At 45.5% G+C, this 19507-nt stretch overlaps 1 long non-coding RNA gene across 2 annotated transcripts in view; it reads right to left on the reverse strand.

The window, feature by feature from the left end:
• Positions 1 to 15503: 15503 nt before the first annotated feature.
• LOC150047145 (uncharacterized) overlaps positions 15504 to 19507 on the reverse strand; it is a 44760-nt gene continuing 40756 nt past the window's right edge. The window contains exons 3-4 of one of the 2 annotated variants that reach the window (XR_016539510.1): positions 18397 to 18530; positions 15504 to 15607 (exon numbers count right to left, since the gene is read on the reverse strand). This is a non-coding gene — a long non-coding RNA (uncharacterized LOC150047145). Of the gene's footprint in view, positions 15608 to 18359; positions 18531 to 19507 lie in introns of those variants that run through there. The other variant, XR_016539509.1, reaches the window with a different exon arrangement.

The raw sequence follows: 19507 nt of genomic DNA on the forward strand, positions 1-19507 counted from the left end.
GTTTAAGGGGAAAGAATTCCATCTCTACCTAAAATCCCATCAGGAATAGAGTGGGTCATAGTGCCCAATGGCTTTGTGCAGTTCTAATCTGATCATGATATTGGTTCCATCTGGGACTTTTTAAAGAAAAAAAAAACCAAAAGTTATGAGACCAATAATTTTTAATGAAACTTGGCTTTGCTCACAAGTGAGCCCAGCACATGAAACAGCAGCCTAAGCTGGAAACAGGACTTTTCTTCTTTTTAGCAGGGATGAAAGAGAATAGCATGCCAATTAAGGAAGACCCTAATGGAGAGATGTTTTGTATTATCAATTTTACGCAAGTAGGGATGGAGGCTTTGTCTGTTTTGCCACATGTTTCTAAGTGAGTCTTCCTTCTCAGATGCATCGGTAACATCATCCTGATGGGGGAGGCTGTCTGATCTTATTTTTCTTTCTTAGGTGCCTGTACTGGAACTTGAACTCAGGGACTTGCACTCCCATCCGGTTTATTTTGAGTTCATTCAAGTCTATTACTCTACCACTCAAACCCCTACTACCATCTTTTTGCTAGTTACTTGGAGATAAGAGTCCTTAGATTTGTCTGCTTAGGCCGACGTCACATCCTCAGATTTCAGTCTCTCCTGTAATCACACATATAAGCCACCAGCACCTGGCTTTATGTTGCTCATTTGTTTGCTTGCTTCCTTGTTTTGTCAGTCATGGGGCTTGAACTCAATGCCTAAGCACTGTCCCTGAGATTTTTCACTCAAAACTCACACTCTACCACTTTGAGCTACAGCGCCACTCCTAGTTTTCTGGTGGTTAATTGCAGATTAAAGTCTTGTAGGGGGCTGGGAGTTTGGCCTAGTGGTAAAGTGCTTGCCTAGCATGCACAAAGACCTGGGTTTGATTCCTCAGTACCACATATATAGAAAAAAGGCAGAAATGGTGCTGTAGCTCAAGTGATAGTGCTCAGACCCTGAGTTCAAGGTCTAGGAATGGCAAAAAAAAAAAAAAAGTCTCGTAGACTTTCCTGCCTGGACTGGCTTCAAATCATGATGCTCAGATCTCAGCCTCCTAAGTAGCTAGGATTATAGTATGAACTACCAGTGTCTAGCAGTTTATATGTTCTAGATAGGAAGTTTGGGGACTTGTCTCAGGATTTGAACTCAAAGCTCATGCCTGATCTGCCTGTTTGTCCAGCTGGCTTTCAGAGAAGCTTTTTTTTTTTTTTTTTTTTTTTTTTTGGTGGTCACTTTGGAGGTTATTCCAGTTATTTCTTGTCTGGGCTGGCTTTGAACCATGATCCTCCAAATTTCATCTTTCTGAGCAGAAAAGAATGATAAGCATGAACCATCTATTTAGGGTGGGGTTTTCCACTATGACCAGTTGGCACTGGGTAATGCTTCAGTACAAGACTGTCCTGTTCGTGGGTCAGTGCTTCTCATCAGGCATAGCCCTTTCTCCCCTCCCCCATTTTGTGGCCACCAAATGGTCAAACATCAGCAAATGTGGTAGCAAATGACCTCTGCTGAAGGGGAGGGAAGCAGTTTCTCCCAGGGGACTGGTTTAGTGTTTTCCAGTTTGGGGAAACTTGTTTATTGCTGTATCTGGGTGTCCCCTGCAGGATTACTTGCTGAAAGACAAAGGTAACTTTATTCAGCTCTCTGTGTGGCGGGACCATCTTATGGGTTTGAAGAGAGGCAAAGCAGTGGGTGGACTCTGTTGGCTCTCAAGGTGCTGCCAAGAGGAACTCTTGTTGGCACACACACCCCAGTCAGGGTCAGAGAACCTTTCACACAGCTTCCCCTTGCCTCTTGTGTTTCCCAGAGCGCTTACTGCTATTTGGAATTATCTTGTTTATTTCCATATCTCAATAGGCCTTTAATTTCCATTATTTCTCTCTCTTACTAGAGTCAAACCCCACAAGGACAGGACTTTGCTTGTCTTAAGTGGCACTTTAGAGGAATTTCGTGACCTTGTTACCAGCTTGCCAGGGCTGAAAGCTAACATCTACTGTTCACTCACTGTACAGATCTTGAGCAATCACTCCATCTCAAGAATTTTTTTTATTTCCTTCCTCTGTCAAGTAATAATGATGACAACAGCAACAACAACAACAACAAAGGTTAATTCCAATCCAATGGGACTAAATGAGATAATGCCATATGCCATGCATTCCACATATTTGTCATTATTAGCAACCCCTGTAATTTTGTCAGAGTAGTACCTTGCTCAAGAAGAACCACAAGAAATATTACTAAAATGAGTGAATGAATAAATGAATGAACAAGGAAATTCTCTAGTGTCTTCCTGTAATTTGAAATTCCTTTGGTCACAGTTGATAATTCACTCTCCAGCAAATTTTCATTTCTGTGTCATTACCGCAGGGACACAACAGGCTAATCAAATGTTTATTCTCAGCAAGGCTTTACAGTAATCCTGGGTAGATGGAAGGTCCGGGCTTGGGGATAAGGTACCTCCCTTCATATTTCCTGGCAGCAGCCATGGGTGACACATCCGGTCTCATCCTGGCCTCTGCAAAGACTTCACTGTGCTCTGAAAGCCCACCTCAGGCTGTCTCACACACCTTCCCATCCTCATGGATTTGTGGGGCTCCACCCATGTCCCCAAGTAGATACAGGTTGGTGAGGGACAAAGAGGAGCCTGTGGAGGGCCAGCAATGGGAACTGGGAGCTGGGATGGGAACTGAGAGAAAAGAATGAGGGTGCCTGTGGCATCACAGCCTCTGCCCACCGCCAAGTGGTAAATCACCATTTGTAAGAAATGCACTCAATCAGAGAAGAAAAGGAGATGTAATTATGTCGTTTATAATGAATTCTGAAGGAAACAAAGAATTTAAGAAGGAAAAACTCTGGAGACAAGCAGGGAGTTGCAGCCTTTCAGATGAGATCGTCTGAGAGAGTCTGAGCTGCCCTGGAGAAGACGCATTGCTGATCAAACATTTGTGTGGAACATGGGAGGCCTGCTGGCCCTGGAGAATGCTCTAGAGTCCTGGCCGGGATCGCCTGACTTTTATTAAAGAAATTACGCGCTCCTCCAAGCTTCTATTCACATCAATCATATCAACTTTTGGACAAACGGCTCTCCCCGGGGTACCGGTTCTGAATCTGCCTCGTAATCTTCTTTCTTTGAAGTATCCAAGGGCTTAAAGGAATGGGTCAATATCCAGGGCCCCTGGCTTTTGAGGGAGGGGACTTGAAAGGGTCCTGCCTGGGAGAAGGTGAGACCACCAGCATATACAGCCCCTACTCAGGCTGCCCACTTCCATCTATGGTGTTAGCAGGGCTCAAATTGCCAGCTGCCCTGCCTGGGTGAGACTTCTCAGGTCCCTGCTGTCTCCTAGGAAATGGACAGGCCCTTGTCCCCTGGACTCTAATGCAGGCCACACCCATGCAACTCTGCATTCAAGAACAAAAAGTTTCTGAAAAATAGAATTATGGTATTTGTTATACTAGGAGATTGGGAATGCTGTTAAGTAGCTTCTTGGAAAATTAATCTAAGTAAGTTTATTACGAACTTTATTTTTTTTTCACCAATATTTCTTGAGTAGGTTTCTGGTTTAACAGCTACCCCAACACATGGGAATTGGGGTGCAGGCCTGTGCTCAACACCACACAGGTTTCCACAGGCATTCTTCATGCCAGCCCCATGAGATAAGTAATAGTATTCTTATTTATTGGATCCAGACTCTGCCTTTTAACCTATGAGCTATTAAGTTTTTGTGGTCAAGTGAGTTTGTAAAACTCAGAGTTAATCAAGATTAACAGGTTTGGGGGTAACTACAGGAATTCTCAGCCTTTTAATATCCCAATGTTCATCAGAAATCTCCACGAGGAAATAGGGGATGTGTAGAATTCCCCAAGCAGATTTTCTCATGCAACGCAATTCCCCCTGTCCTACTGGAGCCTTGCTAAGGACATACAGCCCCCACTTTGTGCCTCAGTGACAGTGTCATCAGCTTGATCATTGTCTGTGTCGATGGATTCATTATATGCATAAAACACACTTCAAAAACAGCATAAATTGGAACTGAAAACTCATATGGAGCCAAGACTGTGGCATGCTATATACCAAAAGTCACTGGAATACTCCCGCAGGAGTTTTGACTGCTATGAAAGCACCTCCATAGCTCCTTCTTTTTGCTTTCTGAGAAACTTTCTAGCTTATAGGGTATCTCAGCAGAACTTCTACCTTTAAGCAGAAGTCAATCAAATGGAGCACAAAGGTTAACTCCTGCTTACCACTTGATTTTTGTTAATGAAGTGCTATTAGAAGAAAGGCACTATCATTTACTTACATATTGTTTACAACTTGCTTTATCTGACCACAGCAGAGTTTGTGAGCCACATAGTTTCTGTCACAAACACTAAAATATTAAAAATTTGGTCCTTTACAGAAAAAAAAGTTTGCCAGCTTCTCTGCCTTAAAACAATGTATTTTCAATTATTATAGAGCTTGGTTGCAACACACAGGTTTTCCAGTAGGGGTCATTGCCCAATATACTCATTAATTTAATTTAAGAAAAGCTATCATCATGATTGATCTGCTCTTTATATTCAGAGTCCTACATGATACGTATTTTCTACTACGGGGAAAAGGAAAACACATTAGCATGTATTGAAATGAATGTGTGTGCATGCCTCCGAGCTTGAATTCAGGGCCTCATGCTCTCCCTGAGCTTTGTGTAATGGCTCAATTACCCAGAATCCTGGGGAGCGGTGACTGCACTCCACTGGGTGGTTCTTCTAACTGTACCTGAAATCCTGTGGGCTACAGTGCTGTTAGGACAATCAAGATGCTTCACTCACGTGTTGGCAGTGGATGCTGATTTGGGATGTTGACCAGAGCCCCTTGGCTTACTCCATATGGCTGAGGAAATAGTTTCTCTATTTGGATTGGGTTTCTCATAGTTCAGCCACCATTGTATTCTGCACTTTGAAGTCTAAAGGGATTCCCTCTACATTCTAAGAGTCCAGAGGACAGAACAGCCCAAATTCAAGGGGTAAAGAAACAGATCGCCTTCAACTAGCAATGCATTGATAGCTACCTCCACCACCACCATACCTGAACTCCTGTTACCCCAGCCTTATCATAGCCCAGACACAGTCAGATACAATCACCATCTTTTCCAGGTAAATGATTCCCATGACTGTCTTCAAGATGACCCAAAGCTTAACTCTCCCTGGACATCTCACTGTATGACAACTGCAGCCTGTTTGTAAGGTCTAAAGGAAGGCGTTGTTCCCTCTCCCTGTGCCTCTGTATCATGCTTCCTAAAGCAGTTTCAACCTGGCTCTCATTTCTGTTCCTCAGCTCCTCATTTTAGGTGCAAACCTTCTTGTCTCAGTGTAGGAATTATAGGAGGCATCTCTTACAGGTAGCACTTCCTGTTTTATGTCCATCACTCAGCCAAGTGCTTTCTTTGTAATGAGATTTCATCACAGCAACATACCCATTCTGCCATCCAATTACTGCTGGTCTTTTCCCAAATGACTGCAACCTGTGTGTTGAACCCGGGTCTTTGTGCATGCTAGGTAAGCACTCTACCAGTAGGCCAAACTCCCGGCCTGCAAGCTGTGTGTCTATTGCTAATCTCCTTGAGGCAGACGGTCTGAGAAGGGCATTGTGCTTTATGTTATCCTGTGTTCTCAATTGGTACTCAATGAATGAGATAGTTCTACCTCCTCCTAGACTACTTTCAGAATGTACACCATCAAAACTGCTGAAGATGGAGGATCAGAAGAAGGGTTGTCATGAGGAAATCAGTGAGAATGGCCGGAGAGCCTAGGAAAAGAGAAAGGGAGAGATGGCAGCAATAAAAACATTTTAAAAGAAGATGGCGGGTACAGGGGCAGCCTTGTTGAGCCAAGGGACCTGTGTCATTCACATGAGACCATGCACCTGCAGCTGCCCCAATGGCTTCCAGTGTCACAGTAAAGACATGCCCTAATGAATGTTCATTTATGCATTTATGTCCAAGAAGACCTTATGTTTGGGCACGAAGGAAACTGCAAAAAAAAAATTCTCTTCTTTGGGCTTCCCTGATTTTTATAAAGGCCAATCCTTTATAGAGGACACATAGCAAATCTAATAATGTTCTAATTCCATACACTTCTCGAAGGTCCCTGGGTCTGATATCCCAGTTGGGTTGGGTGGCCCAACCCAATGAACACAAGCCCCCAAGCTGCGCTGAGCGGGGCGTGGGGGCAGCGGCAAGGAGACTGCCATTGCTTTTCAGATGGGCTAGAACCTCAGGGCTGCAGACAGGAGTGTTGCTCCATACTAATGGCTGGGTATGACTTTCCCTCCCACAGCTCCCATTCTTACCTTGGTTCAGGTAGAGACCAAGCTATGCCCTCACAAGTGGCAGGTTCAAAGCAGCCTGTCTCCTAGCTGCAGGTTTTATGTCATCTTGCTTCTTCCTTCTGAAGAGTACGGTTTATCTACCCGGGCCATAGCAACAGCCCTCACCCTCCTACTTCAAGATCTTTTTGGCCTCTCTGGATTCCCAGTTCCCAGAGCAGAGATCACGTACACTCTGATTTTGAGGGGGCAAACACAAAAGCAGATCTCTTTCCTGAGTTTCCCTGGGCACAGCATTCACACACCAATATTTGTCACAAGCAGATGAAGGTGCTGTCCCTCACATGATAAACGTCACATCGGCCCTGCTGACTTGGACTTACTCATCACCCAATAGCATATTTTGGGGGGGGGTTAAGCTTCTCTGCACTTATCACGCTTTTTCGCTGAACCACACATTAGGAATAGTCCATAACCAACAATGCCACTTCAACCCAATGCAACCCAGCCTTTCTGTGAAGGAGGTTGATGAGGTACCATTGCGTCTGTGAAGGCTATTTCAGAGCTGCCGTGACATGCAAGTCCAGGGATAGGCTGTACATATTGTGCCTGTGTCTGAGATCCCCAGAAATGAGTGGAGTGCTGCTGAGAAGTTCTATTCTGAATCCAAGGCTTTGTTGGATAAGATGCACGGACCCCATGAGGCTATTCATTAAAGCCCATGGCAATCAGAGGTCTGTGGCATGATCTGACCCAGTCTGTTATGCTTCTTATATTCTGTGTTGTCTGACCTCCTTCAAGGCCCATTGGTAGAGGCATCTTTGATTTTGGCTGGTCAAGCCTAGCTGTCAAGTGATACTTAGAGAAAAGGGCGGGGCGGGAGGGGCATGGATACTCCTGACTGATTAGAATGTACCCTGGGTTTGGTGAGGGTAAGAGGAAACCCTATGGAAGATGGGGCTATCTGGCCTGAGGCGCAGCAATAGAGCAAGTCATAGGGAGGTCTCCTCACTCTAATTTGCACGCTCCTTACCAGCAATGAGACGGAGCCCCCTCTTATCAGCTGGAGAGCTCAGCCAGCTGGGCAGGCTGCATACCACACAGTGGCTAGACCTGGCTCTGCTGTCTAGGCAAGAACAGGTGGGTCTTTGTTCCTGTGTGACTGGGTGTACTGCCTGGGGATGGAGGATCCAGGGCGGGTGCAATTATGGGGCTTCTTTTTTTTAAGACATAGAAATTGTATCTCCCAACTTAAACCATGGGAAAATGAGTGGAAGGAAATATGATGTTGAAACAGGCAATGGGTTGTTTTTATTGCTAGCAACTCCTCTTCCCGAAAGTGACCCCATGAGTTCATGAGCCTCCTGCTGTTACAGGCAGGCATACTGCTGCTATCAAAAATGGTCTGTTCAACTTTTCCAATGAGCTTCCCCTCTCCAATTTGTCTGTTACCTGCTATCTATCAATCCATCCCATTCCTCCTTATATCTATCCATTCATTCATATGTGTGTGTGTGTGTATCTCCATCCACCCACCCATCCATATTGTCTATTCACCTACCCACTTTAGTTATTCATTCATCCATGCAACATTCTATCTGCCCACTTAACCATCTGTTCATCCACTCCTTCATTTACTTTCCTTTACTTCCATCTATCCAACCCCTATCCATTCACCCATCTACCCATGCACTCATCTATCCATGTACCCATGCATCCACTCACATATATTTATTGAGCACCTACTACGGGGACCAATAAATAGTAGTATTCAAGCATATACTATGTGTTCTCGTGCTGGGAGAATAGTACTCGGAGCCAAAATTCTATTGGGAGAGAAGGACAGTAAACAAGTAACTAAACAAAATAACCATGAGGTAATGACAAACACCCCAAGGGAGAACAAGCCGGGAGTCCTGGGGTGATGAAGAAAGGGCCCCCTCAGGAAGTCAAGATTAAGTCAACACTGAGTGACAAAGAGGCAAACACAGAGACACTCCAGGTGGAGTGTATCTTCAGAAGTAACCCAGCCTAATGAGTTTGAGGGGCAGAAAGAAACCCAGTCAGGCTGAAACAGACTGAGCTGGGCAAAATCCACTCATTCAAGTGAAAAACCGACACACACAGTCTTCTATAAAATAACCAGGAGCAGAGGATTCAGATGAAGTCGGTTTAAACCCTCTGCTAGGACTCAAGTATTGGCAGCAGTTCAGATCTTCCTGTAGTGCTAGCACTTGTTTTAACTCTTGGAGATGCTAAATCATTGCCCTAACACTAGCCAAATTCCCAAGCATCTTGGGACAGAGTGTATCACAGAGGGGCAGGCTGAGATAGACAGCCCTCTCCTTTGGGCGACATCTTCCTGAACAAAGATCCTGCATATTCGCTGAAGAGTTGGCACTCTGTCTGCCAGACAGCATCGTGCATTGGCTTTTCCCTCCCGGCAGCAGGCTTCTCCAGCTGCCTTTTGCAGAGTGGCTTGCAGGACGTATTTCAAATCAGGAGACTTTGAAGTATGTGTTCTCTTAAGGCTTAACAATGTCAAGCTTCATAACCCAAGAGCTGGCTTGCTAGCTTCCTACTTTAAATTGCTCATAATTTGAAACATGCAAACATTTCCACTTTATCAAGCAGGGCTACTAAACGTATTATTGCTGGGACCTGCATGTTTTATGGTCTCCATACAGCCAGAGAGCTGAGTTTTATTAAAATAGACTGTTAAGAGGCTCAACTCATTATAGAATCTTCCAGGCCCCAGAATGAAAGAGTTTTGTTTATTCTAAGGGCAGAAGAAAAAAAATAAAATAAAAGGTTGGGAAAAGGATGAGGATGACGTGTGTGTGTGTGTGTGTGTGTGTGTGTGTGTGTGTGTGTGTGTGTGTCCCCACAGGTTAAAAGCAGAGACCACCAACAGTCTCAACCATGCCCCCCTCCCTGCCTCTGCCTCTTTGAGTCCACGCCACTGTCAATTGCCTGACCAAGGCCTAGCATTTGTTTGTGGGTCTGTGAATCTGTTACTTATGGCAGCATTGGATCTGGTGAGGAGATGGGTGGAATTTAGCAAGGAAGGACAATCCTCGGGCAGGAGTGGGGGGAGGAATAGAGGCTCTGAGTCTTCAGGTAGAGGGCAAAGGTTGTTAAAGGAGCTTGATGCAAAGGCAAATGCTGGCCCAGCTGCATCTGTCCTTCTGGTTGTGCCTGCACTAGAGGAACAGATGTGATTGAATGACCGTGAGGATCAAAGCAGGTAACAAGGCCATTCCCCAGCTTTCAGGAAGCCACCCTGGCAGGCTGGCACAATGATGCAGAGCTGCTGGTGGCAGGCAGTAGTCTGTCATATCTCATTGCAGGGCTGGAGCCCCCAAGATCACTTTTCTCTGAGATGGCATGGGGTCATAGAGAGGACCTGGATGTTCTTGGATCCCAGATGAGTCTTCAGGTAGCCCCAGATACCATCTAGTAGTGATTACATAAAAGATCCTAAGTGAGATGAGCTGAAGAGCCTCCCAGAGGAGCCCGGTCAGCCCACAGAAACATGGGGGTTAGTGAGTGGTAGCTAGAGTCTGGGAGAGTTAGTTGGGCCACAATTGATAACCAATGCACTGCATTTCAAACACCTCCCTCTCTTGGGCGCTTTGGGAGAGAAGGGCCTCTGGGAAAGGAAACAATGTCTTCTAGCCATCCTGGTCACAACCATGATAGGATGGTGATGATGACAGCTGTTCTGCATAGAGCGCGCACAACACATGCTGGGCATTATTTTTAAGTGTTGATATAACTTACTAAGTTGTTCTAAGTGTTGATATGGAATCACCCAAGGCACATGTTACTGTAGTGCCCCCTTCACAGGTGAGGAGACTGAGGCTCAGAATCTTGTTCTGGAGTCCCTTGTTAAAGTCCTCTATGCCACCACTCCACTGCCTGACTCTTCAAGCCAGAGGCCTAACATTCTTGCTAGGGCTTGAATATATCCCCCTTGCCTTGTCATACATTCAGTCCCCAGTGTGATAATGTCTGGAGGTAGAGTCTAACAAAGGGTACTTAGGTCCCACAAATGGATTAATGTCAAATAGGAAAGGGCATGGAGCTCCCGTCACTGCCCTCTCCTTCTCCCGGTCTTTCCCCATCTTCTATCACAGGACAGCTTAACATGGGGGCCCCCACCTCACGTCAACCCTTCACGCCTTGACTTCCCAGGTAAGTAAACTCCACATGTATTCAGGACAAATCACACCGCTTCTGGGACTGTGCTTCCATGGAATAAAACAGACCAGGACAATCATTTACCTCTGCTGTCTACCTGAAGCCCAGACAGCGAGTGCTTAGTGCAAGGTGGTAGAATGACACCAGCAACTCGTCTAGAGTTGCTCATCTCCTCATCGCACACTTATTAAAGATCATTTGGATGGGAAACTGCTGGAGCATAGAAATGTCTCTCCCCTCAGACGAGCTTTGTAAGTCTCATCCAGTTATGCTGAGGTTGCTTGTGAGTTTCTTTGGTCTGTGCAGCCATAGATCCTGATACTATGGCAGATCCTGCCCAAGGAAACAGTGTGTGAAATGTGCTTATTTATGAATGAATCGCATGGAACTAAGAAGGGAAGGAAGGTTGGATGGGTGGGTAGATGAAGAGATAGATGGTAGATGAGTAGATTTATGGGTGGGTGGATGAATGGATGGGTGGATGAACGTGTGAATGGGTAGATGATAGAATAAATGAGTGGATGAATAGGTAGATGATTCATTGATGGGTGGGTAGACAATGGGTAGATGGCTGGAGCAAACTGTACTCTGATATACATATATTTCCAGTCTTCTTTAGAATAATTCTCATTATGCTTTTAATTTTATATTACACAACCTCTTCCTCTCTCGCTGACTTTTATTTGGCCTGAGTACAGGGCAAAAAGGTGGATCACTAAGATCTGGCTGGAGAGGAGGTCGGAAAGGTGTTAACAAGCTACAAATGACCTTCCCTAGCCTACTCAGGCATAAGTAATGTCCCCAAATTGCCTACAGTCAAAACTGCCAATTCTAAGCTGATTGCGATGAATCAGGCTCCCCCTACCCACAATAATGTGATCAATTTCTCATTTCGCTGAATAAATAAGATGGAAGATGGGGAGCTGTCTCTGACCCAATGTTAACCTCCTGCCTCATTATTCATATCAGACCTATGACATACATGTAAGAAATCCCTGGTTCAATTTGAGCTAATTATTTGTTAGGACTGAAAGCTCTGTGAAGTGTTACTGATGATACAAGTGCCCAGGGACCTTCAGGGAGAAAACTCAGCCCGAGAAAGCCTTTGTCTGGAAGGAGGAGGGCCGGGGAAAAGCCATCTCGCCTTCCCTTGTCAGAGGCTAACAGTGGAACCCAGGAACCTGTATCTTTCAGAGGATCATGCTGCTATTTTGTGACATTGCTGCTTATTGTTAACTTGCATCTTCTTGTCATATGAAGGTCACCCACACAAGTCTCTTCCTTCATGAAAATCACTCGTGTGACAGTCTTTCCCTTCATCCTCACCACCCCCGACCCCAGCCTTCCCACAAGTGTTGATATGTAATGACCAGGGCTATTTAAAACATTCATTTAATTGGCAAGTGTTGCCTCTGGAGATATTCCTGGGAGCTACAGAAGTCAGCCCTCGTGCACAGGGAGGGATGTGGGGATATGGCCAGTGCTGTCTCCAGTGATGCTAGGTGTTGTTGGCATGGTCCAGGGGGAGATACTGGCTTTCCTGAAGGAGGATACTGATGGTGGCCTCTCTAGGAAGGGCCTGGGGGCTCAGCATGGAGGTCTTGGCCTGTTCCCCAGAGAGGTATGTTGGAAGGTTGTGACTAGCTGTGCTTTCCAGGGCCTATTTGAAAAGCATCTTGGTAACTCCCAGGGAATCGTCTAGAACTAGAAGAGTGCAGACTAATTTTAGGTACAGCTGCTTCATCAAGAGGACGAAAGGAGCTGGAAGCATAGCTCAAGAGCTAGAGAGCTTGTAAGGCCCTGGGTTTGATCCCTGGCATTCAGCGAGAGAGAGAGAGAGAGAGAGAGAGAGAGAGAGAGAGAGAGAGAGAGAGAGAGAGAGAGAGAGAGAGAGAGAGAGAGAGAGAGACAGAGACAGAGACAGAAACAGAAACAGAGAGAGGCAGAGAGAGAAACAGAGAGAAACAAGAGAGAGAGAGAGAGAGAGAGAGAGAGAGAGAGAGAGAGAGAGAGAGAGAGAGAGAGAGAGAGATGGTACAGAGACAGAAAGGGAGGGAGGGAGATATCCCTTTTTTCCATATATTTTTTATTGTAATTAATAAAAGGGTTACATTATATTCACCAGATAGAAGGTGCATTACTTCACAAACATTGATACCTTTTCTCATGTGTTGGTCCCCATTTCCCTCCCCCCACCCCAGCCCCTCATCTTGTTTTCCTCCCTTCCCTATCCGATCTCAAATAACCTCTCCTTCTCGCCAGACCTAGTGCTGTTTATATAGGTGCTGTGCAACTCGTGAATAGATCAGAGGTAAAGCCATTGCTCCGTGGAGAATGCTCAGAGGAGCCTTTACCCCCCATATTGGGAAGATACACGGCATGAGAAAACACAGGTGTTCAGCTGCTCCTCGTGCTTCCCTCAGCCCTTCCATCCCTGGGCCGGGGGCTCCCTCCCTCCTCCCCTCCCCAGCCGCTCTGCATCTCTGAGCCTGAGATCAGACTCAGCACAGGAATGAGTCCAGTACAAGTCTAGTTGGCTGACGACCCTCAGGATGACCTGAACAAGAATCTACGTTGTGTCCCTTGGAATGGGGACCAGACATGGACTCTGGCTGGAGGGACAGGCGAGGCCAGGGGAAGTAGGGATCCGATTATTCTCTGAGCTATCATTTATGAAATTATTATCATATGCTCAAAACTGTCATATTCATCTCATTTAGTTCTCCCCAACCCTCCATGGAAGGACCTCGATGCTTTATGTATGAAGAAAAGGAGAACCGGAAACGTCTAATAATCATCTCAAGATGATAAGCCAAGGGTGTAAAATGGTCAGTATTTGAATCTAGGTCACTTGCCTACAGGACTGGCTCTGGGTGCCCTGTGATAGGAATGAGCAGGTGCCCAAACTTAAGCTGGTGAGGAAGTAGGGAGGAGAACCTTGTATATACTTTCTACAGAGAAGAAGGCGAAGAGGAGGAGGAAGAAAAGAGGAGGAGGAGAATGTGGTGGTGGAGGAGGCAGAGGAAAAAGGCAAGGAGAAGGAAGAAGAAGGAGGAGGAAGAGGAGGAAGAAGAGAAGGAAGAAAAGGAAGAATAATTCTTACTCTGGAGCTATATGTCAGATGGGGAGGAATAGCCCATAGATTTTTGTAGCTTATTAATGCAGTCATTTTATGGGCTTCCTTCCATGTGCTAAACATTGCTTCAGAACCTGCAGAGAGAGCACTGCGGTGTGCAGAAAGGATTTCTGTCTCACAGGGCAGATGTGAACACCTGCTGAAGGCATCCAGGAGAAAAGAAGAGAGAGTATTACACTGGTGGGCCAAGGCTTCTCTGTGGGCCTCTGCCAAGGGATGCAGGGTGAACAGAAACCCCCCAGATAAGGGGGCAGGAGAAGGGGTGAAGCAGCCATAGCCCAGTCCAGGAACAGAATGCAGGGCCAGAGAGGAGAGGCTGCATGGTGGGCGGTGCAGATCAGTGGACTGCAGGAAGAGAGAACCTAGCCTGAGACTGAGTAGGGACGCGGTTACTCAACAGCGGCTATCCCATCAGGGAGGCAGGGAGGCAGAAGCCCTGCCCCAGAGCCCACTCTAGGCTGATGCTTGGGAACCACAGGCATCCCAGATGTCTTCTCCAAGTCCCCCGTGGGACACCCGTGACCCCCCTCAGGCCACACCATAAACATGGTCCCATTGTGTTTCTACGCTGGAATCAGTGTAGACTCTGAAGGGCCAAAGCAAATATTTTCTGAGCCTGGTGTGGCTCCGAGGTAGTGACAGGGTTGCTAACCTTGAGTTGCTAAAGCTCAAAGGCCACATGGCAGCCGTCCATCTTGCTGGGGAAGGGTGGGAAAAGAACTCCTACAGCAAGAATTGGCTTCAGGCCAACCCTCTCTCCACCTTTATAGGCTACAATCACACCATTTTCAAACCTCTCTCTCCCCCCCCCCATCTCTGTTTCTCTCTTCCTCTCTCCCCATCTCTCTGGCTCTGGCTCTCTTTTGCTCTCCATCACCACAAGGGTTTGAACTCAAGACGCTGCATTTGTTTGGTGAGTGCTCTACCACTTGAGTCATGCCCCTAGCTCTTGGGCTTTTAATTTGTTTGCAGATAAAGTCCCAGGCCTTTCTCCCATATGTTAAGAGTTCTCCAAAAAAATCCATGACCACCATTCACCAATGGACTGACCCAGTTCCAGATGAAAGACATATTCCTGAGTGGCCCAGGGTAAAGCTACCCTCCTCACCATCTCAGGAGCTTAGCGCTAGTCAGGAAGGACCAGAAATTCAAGCCAAGCTGAAGTTCATATAAAGAAAAGAAGTGACCTCTCCACCAAGCCCGCCTCCCTCTCTGTTCTAACCTAGAGCCAGGAGTTGGTAGTCAAGTACCTCAGAAATTGTTTGCCATAGAAGCTTGGTCTAAGTTCATTCACCAGTTTGTGGAAAATGGGAAGAAGTCCTTTGATTTGAGGGGGACATAGTGAGACACAAACCAGGCTTTCCTGTGGTGGTAGGGAAAGTCCCCATGGCCCCCTCCCCCCTGCCAGGCTTCTCTTCCGTCTGCAGCCATGGGCTCACTTTTTCCACCGTCTTATCAATTTCTGATAGGCAGAGGCCGGGGGGAACCAGCATTTGAAGGAGAGGAAACCCTGGGAAAACAAAGGCCATCTCTGCCCCCCTGCTCCAGTACAGGCTGAGACTCACGGAGGCTCAGAGCTGATGAGCAAGGCGGCTGCAGCATCACAATCTGTCTTCTCCTCTTCCCCTGCCCATGTGTACTCTGGGAGGTTGATGGACCGGAAGTTATCACTGATATAAGACCTTAGATAACTTCAGGAAGCCTGGCTTGCTCTCCTAGACCGGACAAGGAACTTCTGAGAAATTCTTCCTTATATTCATGTATATTCTGTGTATAAAATATTGGACATGACATTGGACATGACATTGGGTATGACATTTCACACATGTATGGAATGTGTTTTAATCGTCTTTGATTCCCATTACCCTCTTTCTGCCCTTTTTTCCTCTCCTCTCCTTCTTCCTGTTCCATAATGATCCCTCTGTCGCTTCCATGTCATTTCTGTGTTCTAGATCCTGCCTGTGAGAGAAAAAAAACGTAACATTTATCTTTCTATGTCTAGTTGATTTGCTGTTCCATCCATTTTTTTTGCAAACAATATAACTTCCTTCTTTTTGGCCAAATAGAAATTCACTGTATACATATACTACGCTTTTTATCCATTCTTTCATTAATGAAAATGTAGGCTGAGTGCAAACCTTGGCCATTGTAAATCATTCATTGGGCATAATTGGGCAGGTGTCTCTTGTGTGATCATTTATTTATATATCCTCATGTGCATATTCAAGAAGACTCTCAAGAAACTAAACATTTCCATCGTGGCTGCACTAATTTCACTACCACTAATGATGTGTGAGGGATCCCTTTTCCTCCCCATACTTTTCCTAATATCTTTGTTCTTGTTTTCTTGATGAGCACTTTTGTGGCTGGGATATGAGACTCTTGGTGACATTTTGATATTCATTTCTCTGGTGGTTAAAGATGGTGAACATTTTTTTCATGTATTTCTTTACTGACCATCTGTAATAACCTGTCTTGGAAAGTCTATTCAGTTCACTTTTCCATTAATTCTGATAATTCTACTAGTAGCTTTTGAGTAACTAGTATTTGTGACTCCCTGCCCTTAGGTACAGTTGTATGTCCTCGATCCCTATGGTGGGTGAGCAGGGACCACATGACCTGTGCTTCTAGCCAATGAGCTGTGAGAGGAAGTGACATACATCATTTTTCCTGGGTAAGTATTTACTTATGGATAAAGGATCTTCTAAGGCTTTTTTCCTTCTGGAGTTGTGGCTGGCAGTTTGATGGTGGCAGCATTGATTATCTGGAGGGTCTGGGTGACTAGAACTCAGTGTAGCAGACATAAGTAGGAATGTGTGTGGACTTAGGTGTTTGAAACTCGGGGCTGTTTGTTATTGTCATGAAACATAGCCTGTACTGGCTGAAACATGTTTGGGAACTATATGAACTTTTTTTTTTTTTTTCCGGTCAGTCTTGGCTGCTGTCCCTGAGCTTTTGTGCTAAAAGCTAGTGCTTATTTTTTTTTTTCTGGTGATTAACTGGAGATGAGTCTCACAGACTTTCGAACCGTGATCCTCAGACCCCAGTATCCTGAGTAGCTAGAATTACAGGCAGAGCCACTCGTGTGCAGCTGAACTATAATGATCTTGACCGAGGAGAGGAAGCTGTATTTTGAGTCTGAGGACTCTTTCCCCCTCAGCTCCTCTTAGTAACAGTGGTAGGAACGTAATAATCTTAGATCACGTAGTTAAAGGTCCAAGTCGCGTTCATGTCTAAAATGGCACTAGGCAGGCTACAAAGGAACAAAGTCAAGGAAAAGCATGCAAAGTGTCTTCCCATTGTCTCTGCTCCACTCTGCCCTTCATTGATTCTAAAATGCCTGTTTGTTCACACCCAGCACTTCGGACACCTGCAATCAATGCCACCTTCCAATTAGTTGGCACTTTTTCTTCCTCAGCCGCCTATGACACAGTGTTCTGTCTTACATTCAAATGGTGTCACAGTCACTTCAATACAGTAAATGGCACTCTGTAAATGGTAGACATTCTCCTTATCACACATGTTTTCCCAATGACCTTTCCTGGGTCTGGTTTACATCTGGTAAGTGGTCATCTTTATCACAAAGGAGTGGGTGATGGGAAGGCATTTCCTAAGCATAGGGTGCACTTGCAGTGAAATAGATGGCATTCTCCAGGAACACCCCCTCCAGGAAGCCTGCCTGGTTGTACTCACTCAGCATATGCTCAACATCTGGTTCTAGGAGAATTGTTCAGGGTGACAGTATTTAAGATGTGGTTGGAAAAGGTGTGGCAAGATGAAAAGGACAGTGTTCTGCTGATGCTCCTTCCATGGAGAATTAGCCATCCAGGTTCAAATTAGAATGCCAGCTTTGCCAGGTGCTGATGTCTCATGCCTATAATCCTAGCTGTTCAGGGGGCTCAGGTATGAGGATCACAGTTCAAAGCCAGCCCAGGCAGGGAGGTCTGTGACACTCATCTCTAAGTAACCAACAAGAAGCCAGAAGTGAAAGCTGGGGCTCACGTTATGTGATAGAATACCACTAGCCTTGAGCCAAAAACAAACAAACAAAAAAAACCCAAAAAGAACCACCACAAAAAACCAACAACAAAAACTCAGGCCTTCAGTTCAAGCCCCAGGACAAAAATGTCATTTTTGTTTTTCAGGAGCCAGGGGACCTTTGGTGGTTTATTTTTCCTTCCAGAGGTCTATCATCTGGGACTTGGGAATTAACAGATTTCTTACAGGGCTATTATAGTGGCTAACTAGAAACATGGATTCAGAGCATGCGCAACTCTGATCTGTGATGAGGGCCACTGGACTCCAGTGACCACCATGCACCTGCCATGTGGTCAGCCCCAGTTAAGGTGTGTTCAGAAACCACAATATTAAAAAGGGTGCAGTAGCTCACGCCTGTAATCCTAGCTACTCAGGCTGAGGTCTGAGGATCGTGGTTCAAAGCCAGCCCGGGCACTAAAGTCTGTGAAATTCTTATCTCCAATTAATCACCAGAAAATGGGAAGTGGTGCTGTGGCTCAAGGGGTAGGGCAGTAGCCTTGAGCTGAAGAGCTCAGGAAAAGGCTCAGGAAAATAAAAAAGAATAACTAAATAAATAACCTGCAAATGATTTTCATGTTGATACAAAGATAATATTGTTGAAATGATCACTTTCTAGGAGTGATTGCCAGGAGTTTTTTTTTTTCTTCATAGACAGAGAAGTCAACCAGTAAATAATTAGAGAAAGATGGATTTGGTATAGTGATGGAAACCTTTAACTGGTAACCAAAGGCAACTCCATTTGGGGTGCTCTTCTTCAGAGTCTCAGTTTTCTCATCTGCAAAGCGCAAGTGGGTTGGTCCTCAGTTGATTATATCTTGAAGACGTATTGAAAGATGAGACATGGCTGTGGAGGCAAAAATGGCTTTATGAACTACAATGCCCTTTACAAATGCAAATGACTAGTGATTATCACTAAAGCATCTGCCAGCAACATCAGGTCTTTTATGAAGCTGGGTCAGTTTCTAAAGATGCCATGGAGGAAGTTTGAGTTCCTAATGCCCAGAGCTTCTAGATGGCCCAGGCATGCACAGGAAGAATTTCCACACGACTTCAGCTCACAGGAGCAGAGCTGAGTGTGAGCCAAGGATCCAGGGCAGGGGACACTCAGAGGCCACAACCACCAGCCTGTTATTTGGGATACCACCTTTGCCCCAGGGAAGTCCAAGTCTGACCCCCCTGGAATCCCCACAGACCTAGACTAGAAGCCAAACCCTGTTGGTGGTATATACCAGTTGGAGGGAGTGGTGTGGTTGGTTTTGTTTGCACACAAGCAAAGAAATGGCTAATTGGAATGCAGTATGGAACTGCTCTTATGAAAGCAGTATAGGAACAAGAACCTGGTAAGTTCAAGTTGCTCTGCTACTTGAACTGAGTCTAGTTTGAGAGCTTACTGAACTAAGATGCACCATTTTGGTTTTAGAGTTAGCTATATTCCTAAGGGGTACAATAGGAGAAATGGCTGGTTTGAAAGCCATCCAGAACCGTTCCTAGGAAAGCAGCTCAGGAGCAAGATTCTGCTTGGTTCAGCTTGCTCTGCTACTTGAGATAAGTAGGAATGGCTTGAAGACAGCAGTGGAGGTTTCTAGAAAATGGGTGGCATGGGTCTTGGGACAGCAAATATTTTTTAGGTATACTATATTGAGGAGTTCTGAGCAAATTAATGGGAAACACGTGACCTCCTTTTCTACGAAATACACATGGATGGAAAAAGGAAAGAACGGAAAGAATGCTTTGAGCACTTTATTCTGGGAGTCATTTCACCTAGAACATAATAAAAGAAAAAGCACTGGAGGGAGATGAGGAACGAATCCTCTACCTAGT

The sequence above is a fragment of the Megascapheus bottae genome, chromosome 24, assembly GCF_031878675.1.
Source record: "Megascapheus bottae isolate mThoBot1 chromosome 24, mThoBot2.hap1, whole genome shotgun sequence".
NCBI classification, from domain to species: Eukaryota; Metazoa; Chordata; class Mammalia; order Rodentia; family Geomyidae; genus Megascapheus; species Megascapheus bottae.